At 39.3% G+C, this 20,297-nt stretch overlaps 1 long non-coding RNA gene and 1 pseudogene across 2 annotated transcripts in view; one reads left to right on the plus strand and one right to left on the minus strand.

The window, feature by feature from the left end:
* The window catches only part of LOC148726371 (uncharacterized), a 447,217-nt gene that overhangs the window by 372,966 nt on the left and 53,954 nt on the right, over positions 1–20,297 (plus strand). The window lies entirely within an intron of this gene.
* Positions 58–3,125, minus strand: LOC148726392 (uncharacterized; annotated as a pseudogene).

The following is a 20,297-nucleotide window of genomic DNA, read 5'->3' on the forward strand; positions in this document are numbered from 1 at the left end:
ACATTTTTAACAGTTCCAGTGTTGAAATCTAATTTATTACTGTTATGCATTGTACACTAACTGTATGTAACATAACATTGGCTGCATCACTTAGCTTTGCCGTTCCTGTACAAAATGAGTCACTTAATGTACAACAACACCCATACACAAGTCATGTACTTATCACATTAAAAGTTACCTACTGCTAATGGTATGTTTAATTATACATATGCAACATTATAATGATGTAATCTACATGTAGTTAAATATTACATTTATTACGGTCTTAAACTGCTGTAGTGAAGCGACAGCATTTCAATGTTTGTTTAATATTCTACTAAGCTACAGTTATGCATAACAATTTAAAATCACATATATTACAGCTTCATTTACCTACTGTTCATTTTGAATGTAATGTTCAATTCATTTAATTCAAGATCCAATACATGATTAAATACATGTTGACATACATTTACTTCATCAGTGTGGGTCAGTGAAATCAGTTCTTATGTACAAATCTAAAATGTTTAAAAATTACTGAGCCACCCCTATGACTACTTTATTCTTCATGTGTAGGCAATGGCGTATTATGTATAGTCATGTGGGACCTGGAAAGACAAGTAGTTGGAGGTTGGAAGACATTTGGAAGGTTTTGTAAACACAACTGGCATTCTCTTGGTAGATCATAAATTGGTAGCTCCTCCCCATAGTTCCACACCTTTAGCGCTGCTAACTGCATGAGTCTTGGAACTTGTCCATCAGGTGTACTGGTAACTCCCTCATTTACTGTTGGGCTGAATGACCTTTGTCCCTCCAGTGCAGATGTTCCCTTGGCAGAAGCTTTCCAGTGAAGTTTAAGTTAGCGACCATCAGCCATTAGCGACTGAATCATATCCGGTAAGTCATTGTTTACTTTCTTTTCTATCCAAGCTTTAGGGTAAACGTGCTTTGCTGTAAGTGGCCCATGTGTGTTGTTTTCTCTAATCTTGTTTAAGTTCTTTCTTGCCTCTTGCAAAAGGTCTGTGGTGAGCATTTGGGCATATTCTTTCATTCTTTCTTCATGAACTTCACGTGCAGCTTCTGTGGTCCTGGTGTTGGTTTTTCCACTGTGCAGAATGTTCTCAACAAATGTGATTGAAGCCTGTTTTGATAACTCTGACATGTTATCATTACGATACAGTTGCAAAAGGTTGAACTGTCTTTCTGCAAGAACATTGTTAGCTGGAAGACTGAAAATGTGCTTGGCGTAGAACGCAAACAGGTTTGGAGTGGCTTCTTTACTTATGAGTGAGCTCTGTTGGGATAAAGCCATTTCTTTGATCTCACATAGCAATTGGGGTTCCTTTAATTTCCAAAGAGTGGCCCATTTAATTAATCCAGCTCTGTCCTTAGAGACCAATGTGAGAATGTTCTGTCCATGAACATGAAAGGGAATGTTCACTGACTTTTCTTTTTGATTTTCAGATCTGACTGGAATTTCAAGAAGCTTTAAAACCGAATGCCAGAAATGACTTTGGTATTTCTAATCAGCTCCCATTCCAAACAACTTAGGAAAAGTTAACCACTCTGCTCCATGATCTTTGATTACTTTAAGTGCTTCCTGTAACATTGGCCTCTGCACTTGTTTGTGAAAATGGTCAATAGCTGCTGGGTCTTTCAATGACATCTTTACCTGTTGTGATGTTACAGGAAAATGTTCTGATGGAGACTTTAACATTTCACTTAAAGTTTCATGGTGCTTCAAAACAGTTGCTGGCCAGAACCGTGCAAGGTAACCACTGGAAAAACCAAGTTCTGCATCACGAGCTTGGGATGTGTTCAGAGATGGAATGATGAACTTGTCAAGGAATTCAAACAAAAACTTGATTTCAACTTGAATCATAGGACTTGAGCTCATCTTAATGACATTTCGCGAAATAGTGTGGTGGTTATCTGATTTTGGCAATCTTTGAAGAAGATGCTCAGCAAGTTGTAGACAAGCTTTTCCATGCTTAAGATACGACTGGAGAGTCTCATGATAATATGTTCACCTTGTGTCAATGAATGTCGTAGGAAGGGGTGGCTCTTTACTAAGAATACCTAGAGAAACATACATAACTTTGTATTGGCTTGGACGCTCATGATGGAGCCAAGATATTTTATATAGCAATTGTAAAACATGGGGGTTACTCGTGTCAACCTTTGCTCCAAACCCAGTCTGGCACATTCTTCTCAGCATGATGTTTAGTACATGTGGGTAGCATCCTACAAAGAACATTTCCTTTCCAAAAATTTTGGTGTTGTTTGCTAAGAGACCATTTACTTTTCCCTTTTGGGTAGAGGCATTGTCCCCAACCAACCCCGAAACATTGGTGATGTCATATTCATTTTTCACAACATGATAATCCACATCAGACTGGTGTTTTCCAGACCCATTTGCTGTAAGGCTGTTTGCTAGGACATAAGCTCAGGGCTTGCTCTCTCTAGGGCACCAGGTGTGAACAGCTACTATGTGCCTCACTTCTCCTCCCTTGTGGGAGTCATCGCTCAAGAGATGAAAATCATACTTGGAGTTTGAGAAGCACTTCCGTAAAATTAGTTTTTCTGCTTCGCCTAAGAGAACATTCCAGTCAGAAAGTGTACTTGGGGAGACAACAAAATTTGTGGGGGGGGGGGGGGGAAGGCCAATCAAACAAAATATTGAAAATCAGATGTAATGCTAGAGGTGTCTTTTGATAAGATAACAAAGATGCATGTTGCATGTATCTGACCCAAGCCATAAACATCAAAGTTCTTTGGTTGTATCCATTGTTACCATGTGCAAATGTCTCCACAAGGGAATATCCCTTTATGACAAACTCATTGTCCTCCTGCAATTTCTTTTTCAGTTTTGAGGAAGCAGATCATGTCCCCCTTAACTTGTGGCTAATTTTTTTTTCTTTTTTTTCAGTAGACCTAAGTTTGTTTTGACACTTTTTGAGTTGAATTTGGAGCCTCAACACGTCCTTTTTCAATTGGATGTTCCTTCCATTTACAAATACTGAAATTATGAAAAGGTGACATTTGAAATTAGTCAAATGTAACTCACGGATTTCACATGATAGAGTATGGAAAGAAAGAATACAAAGTGAAAATGTCCGACTAGAAATCCTATCAATGAGGTATGTTTAGAAGCTCTCGATACTGTATGACACTTAAAGATACGCGTCGTTATGATTTGCCGACCGAAAAATTAACTTGCCTCTACATTTTATTACTGACCATGCGGCCATATCGACTACTCTATCTTAACATTCGAGAGGTTTTTTCTTCGGCTTCTGTTTGGTGGGAGTGTTTCGGTTTATGATTAAAACCATTTAAAGGGGTATCAACTACGGTCGCGCAAGTTGCAACCGGCGCAAATTCAGAATGTGAATGAAAATCAGTCACCGTGATTGGTGGCTCAGACAATCTGCAGTAGTATTCGCAGACATTTGCAAGTGTTTGCATTTCCATTCCCTCCTTAAAAACACTTACCAAGACTGCGTCTTAGGGTTTTGACTGTTCCTTTTAGATTGGCGTTTTAGGATCTCAAACCCTTACACTCTCTCTCGAGTCGATCGAGTTTTTCTTTACTTAAAAAGCTGCATACTTGCACTGCAATGCTACTTTTTTGTATTTCTTCGGAATAATTCACATATTTTCTCGGCTTCTTTTTGACTGGTGGCTGATTTTTGGAAAACTGGCTTCCGTGAGCTCTTTTACGTGTCATCGGGTCTCATCGTCGGCGAGTCGGCCGGCGATTAATTAACAAAAATCTGTAACTTTGATGTAAACAACTCACGGCACGAGCCCGCGTTCCTTTTCTCACGCAGTGCTGCAAAGTAATGTAATCTGCGCATGTCTGAGATTTTCATGGGCTAGGGTTTCCATGGCTGGGGTACCTTTCCGTGAGGCCTAATATTTGTACCCGTCTCGCGCGTTATTTGTATTTAACGAAACTCATTCGGAAAATGATAGTAAATATAAATGAAAAGGATAATTCACTTATCCTAGACTAAGACACTGTGTGTATAGTAAGAAACATATGCCCAGTCCAGCCATTATGAAAATTATCAGTCTCTGTTAGCAAATTTGAAAGAAAAAAATAACGCGTAATATTTGCACCCGTCTCGCGCGTTATTTGTATTCAACGAAACTCATTCGGAAAATGGTAGTAAATATAAATATAAAGGATAATTCACTTATCCTTGATTAAGACACTGTGTGTATAGTAAGAAAGATATGCCCAGTCCAGCCATTATGAAAATTAACAATGCGTAGGCGTATTTCCCGCGAAGAAGCCCTTCGGCGCTTATTTAAAGTTTCGGCTAAAAGGAGAGGCCATGATTATTTTCCTGTACTGATTCTGAAAAAGTTAAAAATTGAAAATTTATCGATAAAGAGGCAAAATTAAAACAAGTTTTTCCTTACATCTCTATTATCTAAAAAATTGAGGGAGGAGGGGGTGCGGCTTATTTGAGAGGGGCGTTAACTGACATTATGGCCAAGGAAGTGGGCTGGGTGCTTATTCGAGTTAGGGCGCTTATAGAGGATGTATGGTATTTGCCCAAGCCAGAACACTGAGATTCAATTTGACACTTCGCACGATACTAGACACATATCATCACATGTCGAAAACATGTTATATATTTGTATCGTGACTTTTAGCCATTTGAGAAGTAAAAGTATTTGGGGACGTGTTTTGAGGCAAATGTTCGGTTGTTGAGTGGAAAAGAGAAAACAGTGGTTTAGATAACCAAGGAAGTCTCCAGAAGATCGATCCGTCGCAGTTGTTTGATTTTCTTCAACGTCTGTGAAAAGAGATTGATATCGTTTCGAGATTCACTCGTTTAACTTGCAGCTGACGAAAACCCTCCAGATACAAATTGTAATACTCACAGTAGGTTCTTGGCGGCGTTCCAAAACAATAATGAAAAGTGAAAAGAAGAATGAGAGGATACTAAAAAGGGAAGTGTTCTGTAAAGGAATTCATTTTTGCGCGCCTGGAATAACTCTATATTTTAATTTTTAAATATTAATTTTATTCTGCTGAGCAATTTTCGCAAATTTAGCTCAGACTGACAGAGCACATTCCCTTAACTCTTTAACTCCTGAGGGTGACTAAAATCTAAGTTCTCACCAAGGTATCACTGCTAAATCAATGCTTATGAGAATTAAGAAAATGATCGCAAACTTGAGAAGCTCTGGATTTCTTCACTAAATTCTCCTCGTCAGTGCCGTTGGAAATGAATTAAAGATATATAGTATGCAGAATATAAATGCTGATTTTGGGGCGTGAAGGGTAAAGAGCGTCAGTAAAGCTACAAATATAACATTGACTACCAAGATATAAAAAATTGTACTTTACTGTTGTCTTTATTACCAACAGGAAGACAGATGGTTACCATTTGGTATTCATGTTTTGAAGTCTTTATTATCATATTGATGACTCCAACAGTCTCTAACAATATAAATGAATAAAGGCTGATAGTTTCGAAAGAAACTGTTTGGGGCTGCGTCGGTGGGAGTAACGAAATAATTTGGATATATCAACAAAGTTGAAATGGTAAATTGGCCACCGTAATGATTACAAAAGCTGACGTTTCGAGCGTTAGCCCTTCGTCGGAGCGAATAGAGGAATTGTGGGTTGTGTGTGCTTTTAAAGGCAGAAAATGGAGCTACGTTATTGGTGGGTGCATGGCAACGAGAAAAACATGAATAAATTAGTGGAATGAAAAGCGTTCATTGATCCCTGTGGGATTGAGACTGCCGGTTTGAAAGACGAGCTTTTGTTCAAGATTTTTACACCTTTCCGTGCTCTGAAATATACTTGGGAAATTTCTGACAATTCTTTATCCTTTTTAGACGTCAAAGTTTCAATTGAAGGTAACGGTTTATGCACTAGTGTGTATTACAAACCTACAGACTCGCATAATTACTTGTTATATTCGTCTTCTCATCCATCTCACGTTAAGAATTCCATTCCTTTTTCTCAGTTTCTAAGACTTCTTCGTTTATGTAGTAATGACTCTGATTTTCACCACAAATCAGAGTCAATGTGCCAGTTCTTCGATAAACGTGGTTACCCTGTTTCCGTCGTTCAAGTGGGTTACAACCGCGCTCAACTTATTGATCGACATTCAGCACTACAAACGTCGCATAAGGAAGATTCCGACCGCATTCCATTCACTCTCACGTTTCACCCTCACAACCACTCAGTTAAATCCATCATTCTTAAAAACTTCAAATTACTTCAAAACGATCCAGAGACAAGCACTATCTTTTCGCAGCCTCCGCTTATTTCATTCAAACGCGACAAAAACTTAGGCAATTTTTCGGTCAGAAGTTCTTTTCAGACTAATGAGCAACCAGGCACTTTAAATGCGCTCGTGCACGATGCAAAACGTGTCCTTTCATTCACAACACTGATAAAATATCGGGACCTAAACGATCCATTAAGATCACCGATCACTTCACGTGCACCTCCGCTAATGTAATCTATTGCATAACTTGCACTTATTGCAAAAAGATATACATCGGCGAAACAGGCAGAAGACTAGGTGACCGATTCCGAGAACACCTTCGAGACGTGGAAAGGAATGACAAGGACACATCTAAACCAGTCGCTAGACATTTTAATTTACCTAATCATTCTAAGCAACATATGGCAATCTGCGGTCTTTCCTTGCACTTAGGTGGTACGGAAAGCCGTAAAAATCTTGAACAAAAGCTCATCTTTCAAACCGGCAGTCTCAATCCCACAGGGATCAATGAACGCTTTTCATTCCACTAATTTATTCATGTTTTTCTCGTTGCCATGCACCTACCAATAACGTAGCTCCATTTTCTGCCTTTAAAAGCACACACAACCCACAATTCCTCTATTCGCTCCGACGAAGGGCTAACGCTCGAAACGTCAGCTTTTGTAATCATTACGGTGGCCAATTTACCATTTCAACTTTGTTGATATATCCAAACTATAACAATATAGGTTTGTATCGTATATTGCGGTGTCTAAGTATGTTGTACTGCAGTGGCTTGGTAATCCTCACACTAGGTTCTTGGCGGACTTTGGGTTCTTTCTCCATGCAATTTGAGTCAAATTTGTAATCTTCAACAAATCAGATATTTTTACCCATGTTGTCTCGATATAAATAACAAGCAAACAGAAATGTCACTGAGAAGCCTTTAATGTATCACCGTCGCCGAGAGAGAGAGATTTAAGTATCCATTGGATAATTAAACCTTATTCTATCAGTGCTTCCTTCAGTAACTTTATTAGATACAATGAATATATGAAGTTCATATATCGTAGGATCGTGCATCATACGTAAGTAACTTTATTGTTCTTTGAACAATCATGGCCTAATGTTTTTAAAATCTGCCTTATATACTGACTCCCATCAGTTTTGATTGGCCACTGAGGCACATAAATAACTGGGCCCTACAAAGTTTGGGAGGGAAAATTTGGATAGATATCAGGATTTTACTTCCACATTTCTTCAATCCTTTTGTTTTGACTCGAAGGTCTTTTGTAAGGCTCCACAGGATGTCCTCGGAGCTGTGCCTTGAAGAGGTTTGGAAAGTTATAGTGAAGCGAAGCTTCTGCTCTGATTCCGTAATAAAACTCAAAACATCCTTACACCCCATTGATGGGTTGAACACGCAGAGTGCAAAAGAAAAATTATATTTTCCGTTAGGCGTAAACTTCGTCCCTAATCTATCCGCTGTGTAAACACGATTTAAGGCGAACGACAGTTACAATAGTTAGTCCTTTCTGTTAATATGAATTTCATTTTCTCTGTTTTATAGATTTTCTTTTATCGTGGATCTCAAAGACGAATGAAACTGTCCAATCGTGCCGCACAGCTATGACGGAGGTTTCCGGTTCATTTCACACCTGCACACTTTCAGAATTAGTTTTGAACGAAAAAAATCCACAAACAACTCAAAAATTTAACCTTGTACACCCTAATATCAGTATGCATATTCTCCATACTGTTCTCGATACAGCTTCTTTAGTTGGTAATCATTTCCTTTATTCTCCTGACCTTAATGTTTGCTTCAGAGGTGATGTTGTAAGGAGAAATTAGATGCTGATCACTCTTGGTGCTCAAAGCGTTAAGGACGTTTTACTATCCTCTCATTCTTCTTTTCACTTTTCGTTATTGCTTTGGGAGGCGTTCTGTAAAGGAATTCATTTTTGCGCGCTTGGAATAACTCTATAAATAATTTTTAAATATTAATTTTATTCTGCCGAGCAATTTTCGCAAATTTAGCTTAGACTGGCAGAGCACATTCCCTGAACTCTTTAACTCCTGAGGGTAACTAACATCTAATTTCTCACCAAGGTATCACTGCTTAATCAATGCTTATGAGAATTAAGAAAATGATCGCAAACTTGAAAAGCTCTGGATTTCTTCACTAAATTCTCCCCGTCAGTGCCGTAGGAAATGTATAAAGGATATATAGTATGGGGAATGCAGATGTGCTGATTTTGGGGCGTGAAGGGTCAAGAGCTTCAGTACAACTACAAATATTACATTGAATACCAAGATATAAAAAATTGTGCCACACTGTTGTCTTTATTTCCAACAGGTAGACAGATGGTTACCTTTCGATATATTGGAATCATTATTATCACATAGATGACTCCAACAGTCTACAACAATATAGATTTGTATCGTATATTATGGTGTCTAAGTATGTTGTACTGCAGTGGCTTGGTTGCTAAGGGACAGGTCATTATATAGCACCACGGGGGGTGGGGTGGGAAGGATTTTGGTTGTTTCAAGATTAAATTGACTTGATCTTACCCTAAAAATGTCTGTACTCGAACTTAGTACCCCACCCAGCCGAAGCTTATCCCTGTTTCCTTCGCATGAAGCGACGAGGGTTATTACTACTACCAACTGGATGGGATGCTAGTCAATCGTAAGGTTACCCCCCCCCCCCAGCATTTAATCAGCTTTTCTCAATAGTTAACCGGTACTCATTTATGCTCCGAGGCAATGGGGGAAGGGGGGGGGGTACTGTAACTAAAGCCACGCGTAATTGTGCTCATCCAATTACTTAAAATATCCACACGCCTATGGTACTAAACATGAGTAGAAAAATACTTAGCCATGAGAGGACGATAACTTAAAGGACTTAGCAGGACTTAGCAGAGTTACTGTTTACACGTCTGTCCGCCATTACTGCTAGTGAGCCCGATACGTCACTGCAAGTGACTGGCACCTTAGTTGTAAATTAGACTGTAAGTATTTACTAAAACAGTGAAGGCGTTGAAGGCGCGCTCTGATTGGCTATTCAAACTCCGAATATCTTTTGCTAACAACCTCCGAGCAGTTCCCGCGGCATTTGCAAACGAAAATATTGTCATTGTCGCGGGAATGTATGGTTTAAAATTACCTTTTTGTGCTGTATTATCTCACTGTTTTAGTATATTCTAAAACAGTTATGTACTTCAGTGTCGGCGGCTTTCGGTGGATATTTGCCTCGCCGTCTTACCACTGGCGACTTCCACTTCTTTGAATAGCTGTTGATTATCTACTAAAATGCAGTATTGCATATTGCAGTGCTGCACATCGCCCCCATGTCTAATCTATTAAAAAAAAAACAAATGAGTAACTAATTTGAAGAAAGTAACGAAATTTTCATCATCCAAGGACAAGTAATGTGATCAACAATTATACTAAAGTGCTGAATTGATTGGAATTCCTGATCTGTTAATCATGAAGCAGCATTTAAGCATGACTGATCACATAAACAAGGCTTGTACTGCGGCATTCTATCATTTACATAACTTGAGAAACACCTTTCGAGAGATTCTTTAACTACTTTGGTTCATGCTTTTATAACCAGTCGTCTTGATTATTCCCATCTGGGCTTTTCCCATCTTGACTATTCCCATCTGCAAACTCGATTTTTTAAAACTGTTTATTTCTTCTTTACATGTCTTGATTATTGTAATGTAAGTGCTGAATTGATTGGAATTTCTGATCTGGCAATCATGAAGCAACATTTGAGCATGACTGATCACATAAACAAGGCTTCTACCGCGGCATTCTATCATTTACATAACTTTAGAAATACCTTTCGAGAGATTCTTTAACTACTTTGGTTCATGCTTTTATAACCAGCCGTCTTGATTATTGTAATGTAATTATTGTAATACGCCTTTCCATATAGCATCAGTCTTCGAAGAGCCAGATGATGTCTTATGGGCAAGGCAAACCTTGTTTAAAGGAATTTGTGACTAACACGTCGCCCAGAAAGAGGTTAAGATGAGAAGTAAATCAGCTCCTTGGTTAACTAACGAAATCTGCCACACGATCAATAAAAGATAAAAGATTTTCAAAGCAGCAGTCACCACCAAATGCCTTGAAATGTGGTCAAAATACAAGAAAGCTAGAAATGCAGTCACGTCAGCTTTGCAAGGAGCTAAAGCATCCTACTTCAACAATATGTTCGAAGAAGTAAAGCAATCTAGTGCCTACTGGAACTTAGTTAACAGAGCTACAAATCGCTCAGCACGCAACAGAACAATCGGCCCCCTTAAGAGAACCGACGGCAGTTTTGCTTTCATGGATAAGGAAAAAAACACAAATGATGAATGCATACTTTTCGGAGATCGGCGAGAACTTAATTAAATCACTGCCAATGCCACCGCAGCCCGCTTCAGTGGATGCCAGCACGTCACTTTATATACTGTCACCTAAAAGCCCTATTTCGATTACAAACCATTCCGTTGAAAAAAAAAGACAAATAAACTTAAGACGAATAAGTCAGTTGGACCTGATGACATCTCGCCTAAACTTCTCAAATTGGCAGGAAAGGCTATTGTACCAGCATTGGTCAACCTTAATAATGACAGCATTGAACAAAGAATTGTCTTTTCTTATGGAAGACTGCCCGATGAACTCCGCTTTTCAAAAAGGATGATGAAACAGACTGCGAAAATTACCGACCTTTCTCCCTTTTAAGCGTACCAAGTAAGATCCTGGAAGCAGAAACAAAAAATAGACTGGTGCAGCACGTTTTTGTCGACAATCATTTAATCACAGAGAAGCAATGGGCCTACCGACGCGGCTACTCGACTGAGCTCTTCCTAGTACATCTGACAGAAATATGGAGGAGAGCGTTAGACTCTGGTAATGTTGTCGCAGTAGCCTTTGTGGACTTCAGAAAAGCGTTTGACAGCGTATCACACGAAATCTTACTGAAGAAGCTGAAATATGATTTCGGTATCACGGGAGTGTTGCTGGATTAGGGACTACTTGAGGGGAAGAATGCAGTACACTGTGACTAATGGCGTCGAATCTGACATGTTACTAACAAATTGCCTACCACAGGGATCTGTTTTAGGCCCTATTTTGTTCACTTTATTCACTAATGGTCTGCCCGCCGCGATTACCATGGGATCCCTGTTCATGTACGCGGACGATACGTCAATTTTCAGCATCGGAGAGTCTGCGACGCAGCGATTGCTTCCATGAACTGTGCTCTGCGAGAGGTCTACAGGTGGTGCCTATAGAATCGCTTAACATCTCACCCGGCTAAGAGCGAAGTCGTGTTAATTAGAACAACAACCATTATAGGACCGCTACCTCCTATATTTTTGGGTAAATCTGTTTTAGGCTATGGCAAAAAATTGCGTCTTCTTGGAATGATTCTAGACGACAAGCTTACTTGGATACCGCGCATATGCTAGAACTAGAGAAAAACTCTGCGAAAAAAATATACTTATTGAAGCGCTCAAGGTTCTTGCCCAAAAATGTTCTTTTAACGTTTTATTTTAGTGTAATATTACCTTCTGTGAAGTATGGTACAATATTATGGGGTTCGTGTACAAATTCGGATCTTTTGTACTCAACTGAGAAACTTCACTGTAGAGCAGCAAAAATTGTCTACAACTTATCCAAAGATACGGTATCTAATGTAGCTCTCAACGTTTCAGGATGGAATACGATCAATTTAGAATACAAATTTCAAATAGTTAACCTTTTTTATAAAACAAGTAAAGTCTCACTACCTCAGTCTCTAATTAATAGCATATTCATAAGGCGCGAATGTAGCTATTCACTAAGAGACCAAAAAGCAATAACCATACCTATATTCAACACTAGATTGTTAAAGGACTTTTTAGAATATAGAGGTTTGGTGCTATGGAACTATGTTAACCATCATGTCAAAAAATGTAGGTATTTTCGCTCTTAAGAATCTTAGGAGGCTACTCAGGAAAAATAATCACTTCACAAGCTTTACTTTTACTAGTTTATCAGGTTCAACGGCTAGAAATAGCTTAACTGATGACAAGTGTTTTTAAGTTAAGAGGAAAATCGAATGTTTAATTTACTGTAACATTATTTCTTATCTAGTTTGAAATGTGTCTTAGTATAATTAATAGTTTAATTGGTTAGACATTATTTTGTAATACACGACCCCACAAGCTTCTTAGCTTTAATTCTTATCGTGTATAAATAAAGATTCTATTCTATTCTATTCTATGGTTTATTGTTTGGCTTACCAAAAGTGCAGGTCGCTAAATTACAGCGTGTTCAAAACGCAGCAGCAAGACTTGTTCTTGGCATCGGAAAATTTTCTCACATTACACTAGCCTCCTTCGTAGCCGTCTCTCGGGATGTCACGCAACACTCCCCCGAAATGAACGGCTGCTCACATTCGAACCACACTCCTTTCCCGATTTTAGCCAATTACAGCTACAGTTCCATTTTCTGGAACTGTCGCGCGCAAAATTTTCTAAAGATGACAAGACCAATAATACTTCTCGTTTTATCGTTCCACGATCTCCTGAGATTACAAAATCAAGATGGCGGCCCTTAACAACTGTCATAACCTTTTCAGTGACATGCTTTTTTACAGGCGGGCAGTTCATTATTGCTCCAGCAATTCGTAACGGGACTCCATGAACCAATGCTTTACCGATATTCCCATAAGTTCCTTGAACTGTTATATTTACAGTTTTGCAGGGATACTGAACAGAAACTTTTACGTCGTGATTCGCCGGCGCCGAAGAAGAAATAGGAGTAGAATTAAATTGAGGACGGAAGTCAATCGGGTTTATACGCTTTATTGGCGAAAAGGCTACATTGGTAAGCGGGATTAAATCAGTGAGCTGTCTCTCATTATTGCCTAATTAAAGAAGAAATACAAGTGGTAGATTTTATACAAACATCCTCGGCCGCTCTAAATTGAAGACTTTTCGAGGCCTTTGCTCTCAAAGCGTGCCTTCATTGGACCACTGCCACAATTGAAGAGTGGCCAAAACTTCCTAAAATTTACGGACACAGCACAATGCCTTGGGCTAGCGATTGACCGGCAACTATCCTGGAATGATCATGTTCAAATTGTGTGTAAATCATTCAACAAGAAACTAGGTGTTTTAAAGAGAATTAAGTTTTTACCTAAGTCCACCTTGGAGACTATCTATTTCAAGACCATTATCCCATCCGTCCTATATGGTGTTGCTGTTTGGGGATCATGCTCTTCGGCCTTACTGGAGAAACTTGAGCGTATTCACGCACGAGCTGCGCGGCTAATCTATAATCTACCGAGGGAAACAACCATAAATGAGTTGAGAAATCTAAAGGGTTGGTCTCCCCTTTCCCACTTCTACACAAAAAGGATCCTATCAATAACTTACAAATCATATTATGGGCTCAATAATGATTTAGTTAATAAACTAGTTACAAAAAGTGCCCAAGTGTATGGCCTTAGAAAATCCTTGAACATAAATGTAACAAGACCAAAAACTGAAACAGGACGATTGACCTTTAAACATAGGGCTGCCATTGCTTGGAATACCCTCCCGGACAGCATAAAGGAGGCGTCCAGCCTTGAAGCTTTCAAAGAAAAACTGAAGAAAAACGAACCGATCTTGAGCAGTATATCTTATTCAAAGGAATCTTCATCAATTACAAATAAGGACGATATTTATACATATTTTTGAACTATTATTGTAATACTAGTAACTTCTATATATATGTACATATTCCTATTTCTTAATTAAGTGTAAAGTTTTAAATTAGTTAGCAGGTCCACATCAGGACTTTAGTCTTGCCTACCTAGTAACCTGCTTTATCAAATAAACCATGTATGTATGTATGTATTTATGTATGTATGTATGTATCGTTGACGGCACCGATAAATTTTGGATTCCGGCAGCTCTACTTTGCTTTCGACGCTCACCTCTGGCATTATGCACACGCTTGGCTCTTGGCCTCCCTTGGTAAGATTCAAGAATTTCCCTCTTCAGTTCTAGAACCTTTTCAGGTGCTCGTTGAAATTTCAGCAGCCGCTTGTAACACACAGCTTTACATACACATGTAAACAACCTGCTGCTCACATAGCAGCTGATACCGAAGTCCAATGAAGATCTGATTAGTTTTGCAAAGTTATGGGTACTGTTTCCGAGAATAAATACTCTTTCTTGAGCTGCTGAAGGCGAAGAACACATGAAAAACTTTAAGGTTTCCTCCACAACTTTTTCCGCGTTTCACTCGCCATACCATGCGGCTGAAAGGAAATCTCACATAAACTTCGCGCGAAAACTACATCACTCGCAGTACCCTGATTTAATTGGTTGTTTGAAACACAATGGGAAAGGAATGTGGTTCAAATGTGAGCAGCCGTTCCTTTCGGCCGGGAGAGCGTTGCGTGACACCCCGAAAGACGGCTGCAAAGGAGGCTAACATTACACCGGGGCTTTTTGAGCTGCACTGGCTGCCAGTTTCTTTACGTATCGACTATAAGATTTTACTTTTGACTTTTAAATGTATTTATGGCGTAGCGCCAACTTATCTTAGTCATCTTATGAGTATAAAATCAAACTCATTATACAATCTTAGGTCTACTGGTAAGCTCTTATTGGACCATCCCAAGGGAAAGATGCTCACGACATTGGGAGCAAGATCATTCTCAGCAGCAGCTCCGAAACTCTGGAATGGCCTACCTATGGAGCTTCGTCAAGTAACATCATTTAACAGTTTTAAATCTCCACTTAAAACCTATCTTTTTGAAAATTATTTTTATAGTGTGTAACTTAGTTCATTTTATTCTCACAGTAATGTATTTTTGCTTTCTCTTAAAGATATGACGGTAAAGCGCTATTGATCAGCATTTGTAAATACGCGCTATATAAATTGATAAATTTATTATTATTATTAACCTTTCATAAGATGACGAATTGTAATAAATCAAAGAAGACCAGGCTTGCAAACACTCTCTGTAGAAGATAAGAAGAGTAACGGCTGATGTCCGACTATCAAAATCGCATTGTAACAAAAAATTACCCGCCCACTTTCTTTAGATAAAAATCAAGAACGTACTTCCAGGGATTTTCCCAAATTTCAAAGTATTTAGTTCACCACACATGATTCTTTGAGTTGAGTTCATGAACTCAAGATCCAGTATTTTTTAACCGCCGTCTTCGGTATCATTTATTAAAGCTGAACATTTGAGCAGGTACTTACCCTTTAATTCCAGATAAACAAATAAAGTTCTTTGTCAACTTCGTTAATGAGTTCACTGGACACCGGAATTGAAGATGTCTCAGACATAATTTTTGGTATGACGAATGATTTCACCATTTGAAGTGAGGGGAAGTCCACCGTTTTCCAGTCGGTTTACTACTAATGAGCGTCAGGGCCCTCTAGTCCCACATTTTCACTACCTTTCTGATGGATTTCAGGACAGAATCGAAGTTGGCTTTCTTTCCCCTAACATTGTCGTATTCGTGTCGTGTTTGCCATTCGTCTAAAATGCGAGGAACTTGCAGAACTTGCATTGTGATTAAGGCTCGAGCTTGAATCACGTTGTCTAGCCTGAGACATTGAGGAACGAACCGACCACTGAGTACTTAACGACAGATGAATAAAAAGGACAAATTTCTAAAGAAACTGTGGTGTTGCGTCAGTGGGAAGTATAATAAGGTAGTTTGATTTTACCAACTGAGTTGATAATGTAACTTGGCCACCGTAGCGATTGTCAGAGCTGACCTTTCGTTCTTTTTTGGCATTTTTATGGAAGGAGACGAAGTCTTTATTGAGCCATCTTGACCTCCCGCTTTGTTAATAAGGAATATATACATATATATATATATATATATCATCTTTTTGATATGTATTATATATGTATCAAACTCTAAAATAAATCTATTGAGCACTGTAATGCGGAAAAATCGAAATAAAGACTTCCTACATGTATAGCATATATATATGTAGAGTTTTAACCCATTCAGCCTATTTTCTCGGCCTGAAGACGTGAATTCTGTACCCGGTGCAATGAATCCGTTGCTTGGGAATGCTAATAGATTCCACTCTGCAAGCCGGATTATGATCCCAGATGAAAAGAGACAGAAATTCGCTCGCCTTTAAGTGAGCCTGCTGGATCACAAATTGACATAAATCCTCAATCCTTTTGAGATCTTTAGAGACGTTTATGAGAGAGAGTATTTTCTTCTCACTAGACTTTCCAAGTGCAAAGTTTATGCTTTCGAGAGATGGTGCATGCAAACTGGAAGGGCTTCTTTGAAAGGAGAAGTCACACCAACTGCAAGGCCTCGCGAGGAAATGCAGTTTGGCAATTTTGGGTTGACTGGAATATTAAGATCCCTTGGAGGAACGAAAAAAAAAAGCCCTGTCAGTCTCGACAGAGTCATTTTGTTGACACTGGCCTGTTGACATTAATTGTCATGCTAACGATTTAATAATTAGCAATATTTGAGAATGGGATTTGGCAAAAGAAAGCATCAAGGTAGAGGAAATATGGGCATTTACAAAAGTCTTGAGTCCTTGTCATCAGATATTCGGAATTGTCGATTGGACATGTAAGCGGATAGCCAGGCGGTGATTCACACTCGGGTGGGGCGTGGTGATCGCTCAAAAGGGTTGACAAAAGGGGCGCGGCACATTTTTTAGTTTGTGAAATACAGAAATATGTTATTACAATTGTCTTATATCCAGTCGGAGAGTAATCTCGCCGATTCCTTTTCATGCTCCTTGTACAGAGCGGAATGCGATCCAAACACTGCTGGGATGGTCAGCGGATGTAAAGACTAAATTCGGAGGCTCACTTCCTCGGGTCCCAATCTGGACAGAGGGACGAGGTTTTTTCGCACTCCAGCTGGACTTTTTTCGGAATGTACACAACACTGAGGGGGAAATAACTTGAAATGCACTGCTTGCCTTGCAAGAGCGGAAATTCGCCACGATTTCTTGGTAGACAGGACCTGCTACGATGTACTTCAGACGTTCGCCATAAAAAACTTAGCTTCGTTATAACAGAAGTTTTACATCAACGCACTCTGACATAAACGATGGCGGAGTGACGGTTGTACGTTGTACTGAATCGAATAGTTTAACCGAAAAAGCTTTACCATGTACTTCCTTAAATATCAAAGGGTGCGTCATTCTGTTGTTCCCACAATTTACACGATGAATAAGATCACAAAAGAAACGGAAATATCTCTTTGTTGAAGAATTACCTCTAGTGTCTGCCAGCTGAAGGATTAGGTAACATGGATTGAGGAATAGCTGTGTGGTCTCCTTGGAAACGTCAGAAGAGGATTGGCAGACGTTATGGACAATGCTGACCAGAAGTCTTTAGGTACTGCACGTTATTTGCTCCAGTAGAATAGATCGGCTGTTAAGATCGGAGGAGCAGGCGATTCTCTGGCGAAGCTTTTCATTGGACTCGGCCAGCCCATATCTCAGACAGAATGAACTCAAGGGATTCACGTAAGCCTTGGAAATGATCACCGGAAACACAGGGAGTGCCTCTTTTGAAAGCAATCGGCGCATACAAGTTCAATCGTTAAACAATCGGCGCCTACAAGACATTGCCACTTTGATGTTTAAAGTTAAGCACAGTCTCGTACCTGAGAATGTTTCTGACTTATTTAATGTAAAGAACACTCAATATAATTTACGGAACAGTGACTTCGAACTGCCAAGATTCGAAACTGTAAGATTTGGTAGGAATTCTATTAAATATATGGGACCTCTCATCTGGTCGAAGTTACCAAGACACCTAAGAACGATAGAAACTCTAAATTCGTTCAAGAAGAACATAAGAAAAGTCTACCTTTCAACTCTCGTTGAAATTTAAAACTTAACTAAATAACTTTATAATCTTTTTAATTATCTACTGTAAATAACTATCACCTACATATGTAAATGTATTTGACTTTTAAACTTTTTAGTGTCCCCCTTTAGCTTATAACTAAAAACATAGACACTTAAACAAAGTTTTTCATTTCATTCATTTCATTTTTTTTTCATTTCAGTTGTAGTACTTAACTCTGAGAATAGATCTTCATTGGCATTCATTGTTAATTGATGGATGCTTTCCAGATATAGCAATTTCAAATAAACACCAAGTTATCAAAGTTGGCTTAAGTATGTAATTCATTATGTGCAGTTGTTTGTTTCGTGATGGATACTCGCACCCTGGAATAGGAAAGGAACTTAAAAGTTTTGAGGATGGGAAGGGGGGGGGGGGGAGGACTTTCATTCTGAGAATTGGGATAGTCGTGCATGGAATGGCATCAATGGATGTGCTTGAGCGGATTATTAGGTTTTATGAGAGGGCTACTCGGTAAGGTCATGAAACAGGGGGGGGGGGGGGGCTGCCTATACTTTTATGGTTACACGTCAACAGAAGGGACACTGAACTACAATCCAACCTGTATTAAGTAGCACCCGGTATTTAGCGGTCGGTTTCTGGAAACTCTCCCCGTCAGGTATCTAAATTTTCACTTCTATTGAGCTGTCGTTGTCATCACCCGTGGCTGAGTACCAACGGCCTGTTTGTACTGTCCGCTACCTGTATTGAACGATCTCTCAAGTGGAACCGCTAAAATAAAACTAAAAGTTATCTCTCGAGTAGAATTTTTTTCATGTTTACCCTCTGGTATCAATGTTGGTAGTTTGAGTTCAAATCAGTGTCCTATCTTTCTTTGGACTAACAGGACAAATATTCCGCACGATTATCACGCAAGACATTAGCTGGTCGACCTGTATAAAACGGCCAACATGTGTAAACGGTCACCCCGCCATACCCGGCCATAAGTGACTGATTAATAGTTAATACAGTGTCGATTGTGCTTCTATTATATTCGAACTGTTTCAACCACCACCATGCATTTTGCGTCTCAATCAACAGACCTGAGCCGAGCCAAGATATTAAGGGTCAGTTATATAGACAAAGTTTAGCCATTGTTTAACAAAACCACGTTCTAAGCCATCTTTAATTTACCCGAACCTTTTGTCTAAACAGTGTCAGGAGGGCCGGAAGCTATCAGTACAGGAACTTCATTTAACTAGGCTGGATATAGTTTCTTTGGCGCACACAGACTGGGTTCTAATTTAGCCGAACCTTTTAACTGAACAGTGTCAAGAGGGCCGGAACCTATTAGTACAGGAACTTCATTTAAGGAGGCTGGATATAGTTTCTTTGGCGCGCGCAGACTAGGTTCTAATTTACCCGAACCTTTTAACTGAACAGTGTCAGGAGGGCTGGAAGCTATCAGTACAGGAACTTCATTTAATGAAATAAATTGTCTTATACAGAATCCCTGAGGCCCACTGCTTCCGTATAACTGCGGTTTGGGTTAGACCTCTTGTAAATAACCGGCCCTAAATGTCCAATCTGTGAGGCAGTCTAATTTCGGACACAATACGGCAACTGAGTCCTTAAGTCAAAATTCGGGGTGTATGCTACATAAGCTGGGTTCTCAAACGGAAAATTAAACCTCGCTCTTTTTCTGACGACCCAGCTCTCTACATGTTATTCATCTGGAACATAACCTCACTAAGCTGGAGAACTTAAACGAGGATGACTAATTTATGCAACGATTGCTACACTGCGGTTATGAGACGTATATGAGCACGATCCTTCGCAGTAAAGCACTATTTGATCATATACGTCTCATAACCGCAGTTCACACATATGTTTCATATGTTTGTTGTTGTTTGATTTATCATCTACGGGTTTATGTCGAATTAATTTGATGGCCTGCTCCCAGTTGGCTTGTTAGCTCAATTGGTAGAGCGCTGCACTAGTATCGCAGAGGTCAGTGGTTCGAATCCCGTACAGGCCTGAAATTTTTTTCAGGTCTGATTTTCACTATTGCTCAAATAGTGCTTTACTGCGAAGGATCGTGCTCATATACGATTGCTACACTGTTATGGCGGACAATTAAACGAAAAATTGTTGCTTAAGATAAGTAAAAGAAACAATCTTCTTTTTGCAGTACTCAAAATGGTGTAATTTCGCCAAGAATCAAATCAGAATTG

This window comes from Stylophora pistillata, chromosome 7, assembly GCF_964205215.1.
Source record: "Stylophora pistillata chromosome 7, jaStyPist1.2, whole genome shotgun sequence".
NCBI lineage: Eukaryota > Metazoa > Cnidaria > Anthozoa > Scleractinia > Pocilloporidae > Stylophora > Stylophora pistillata.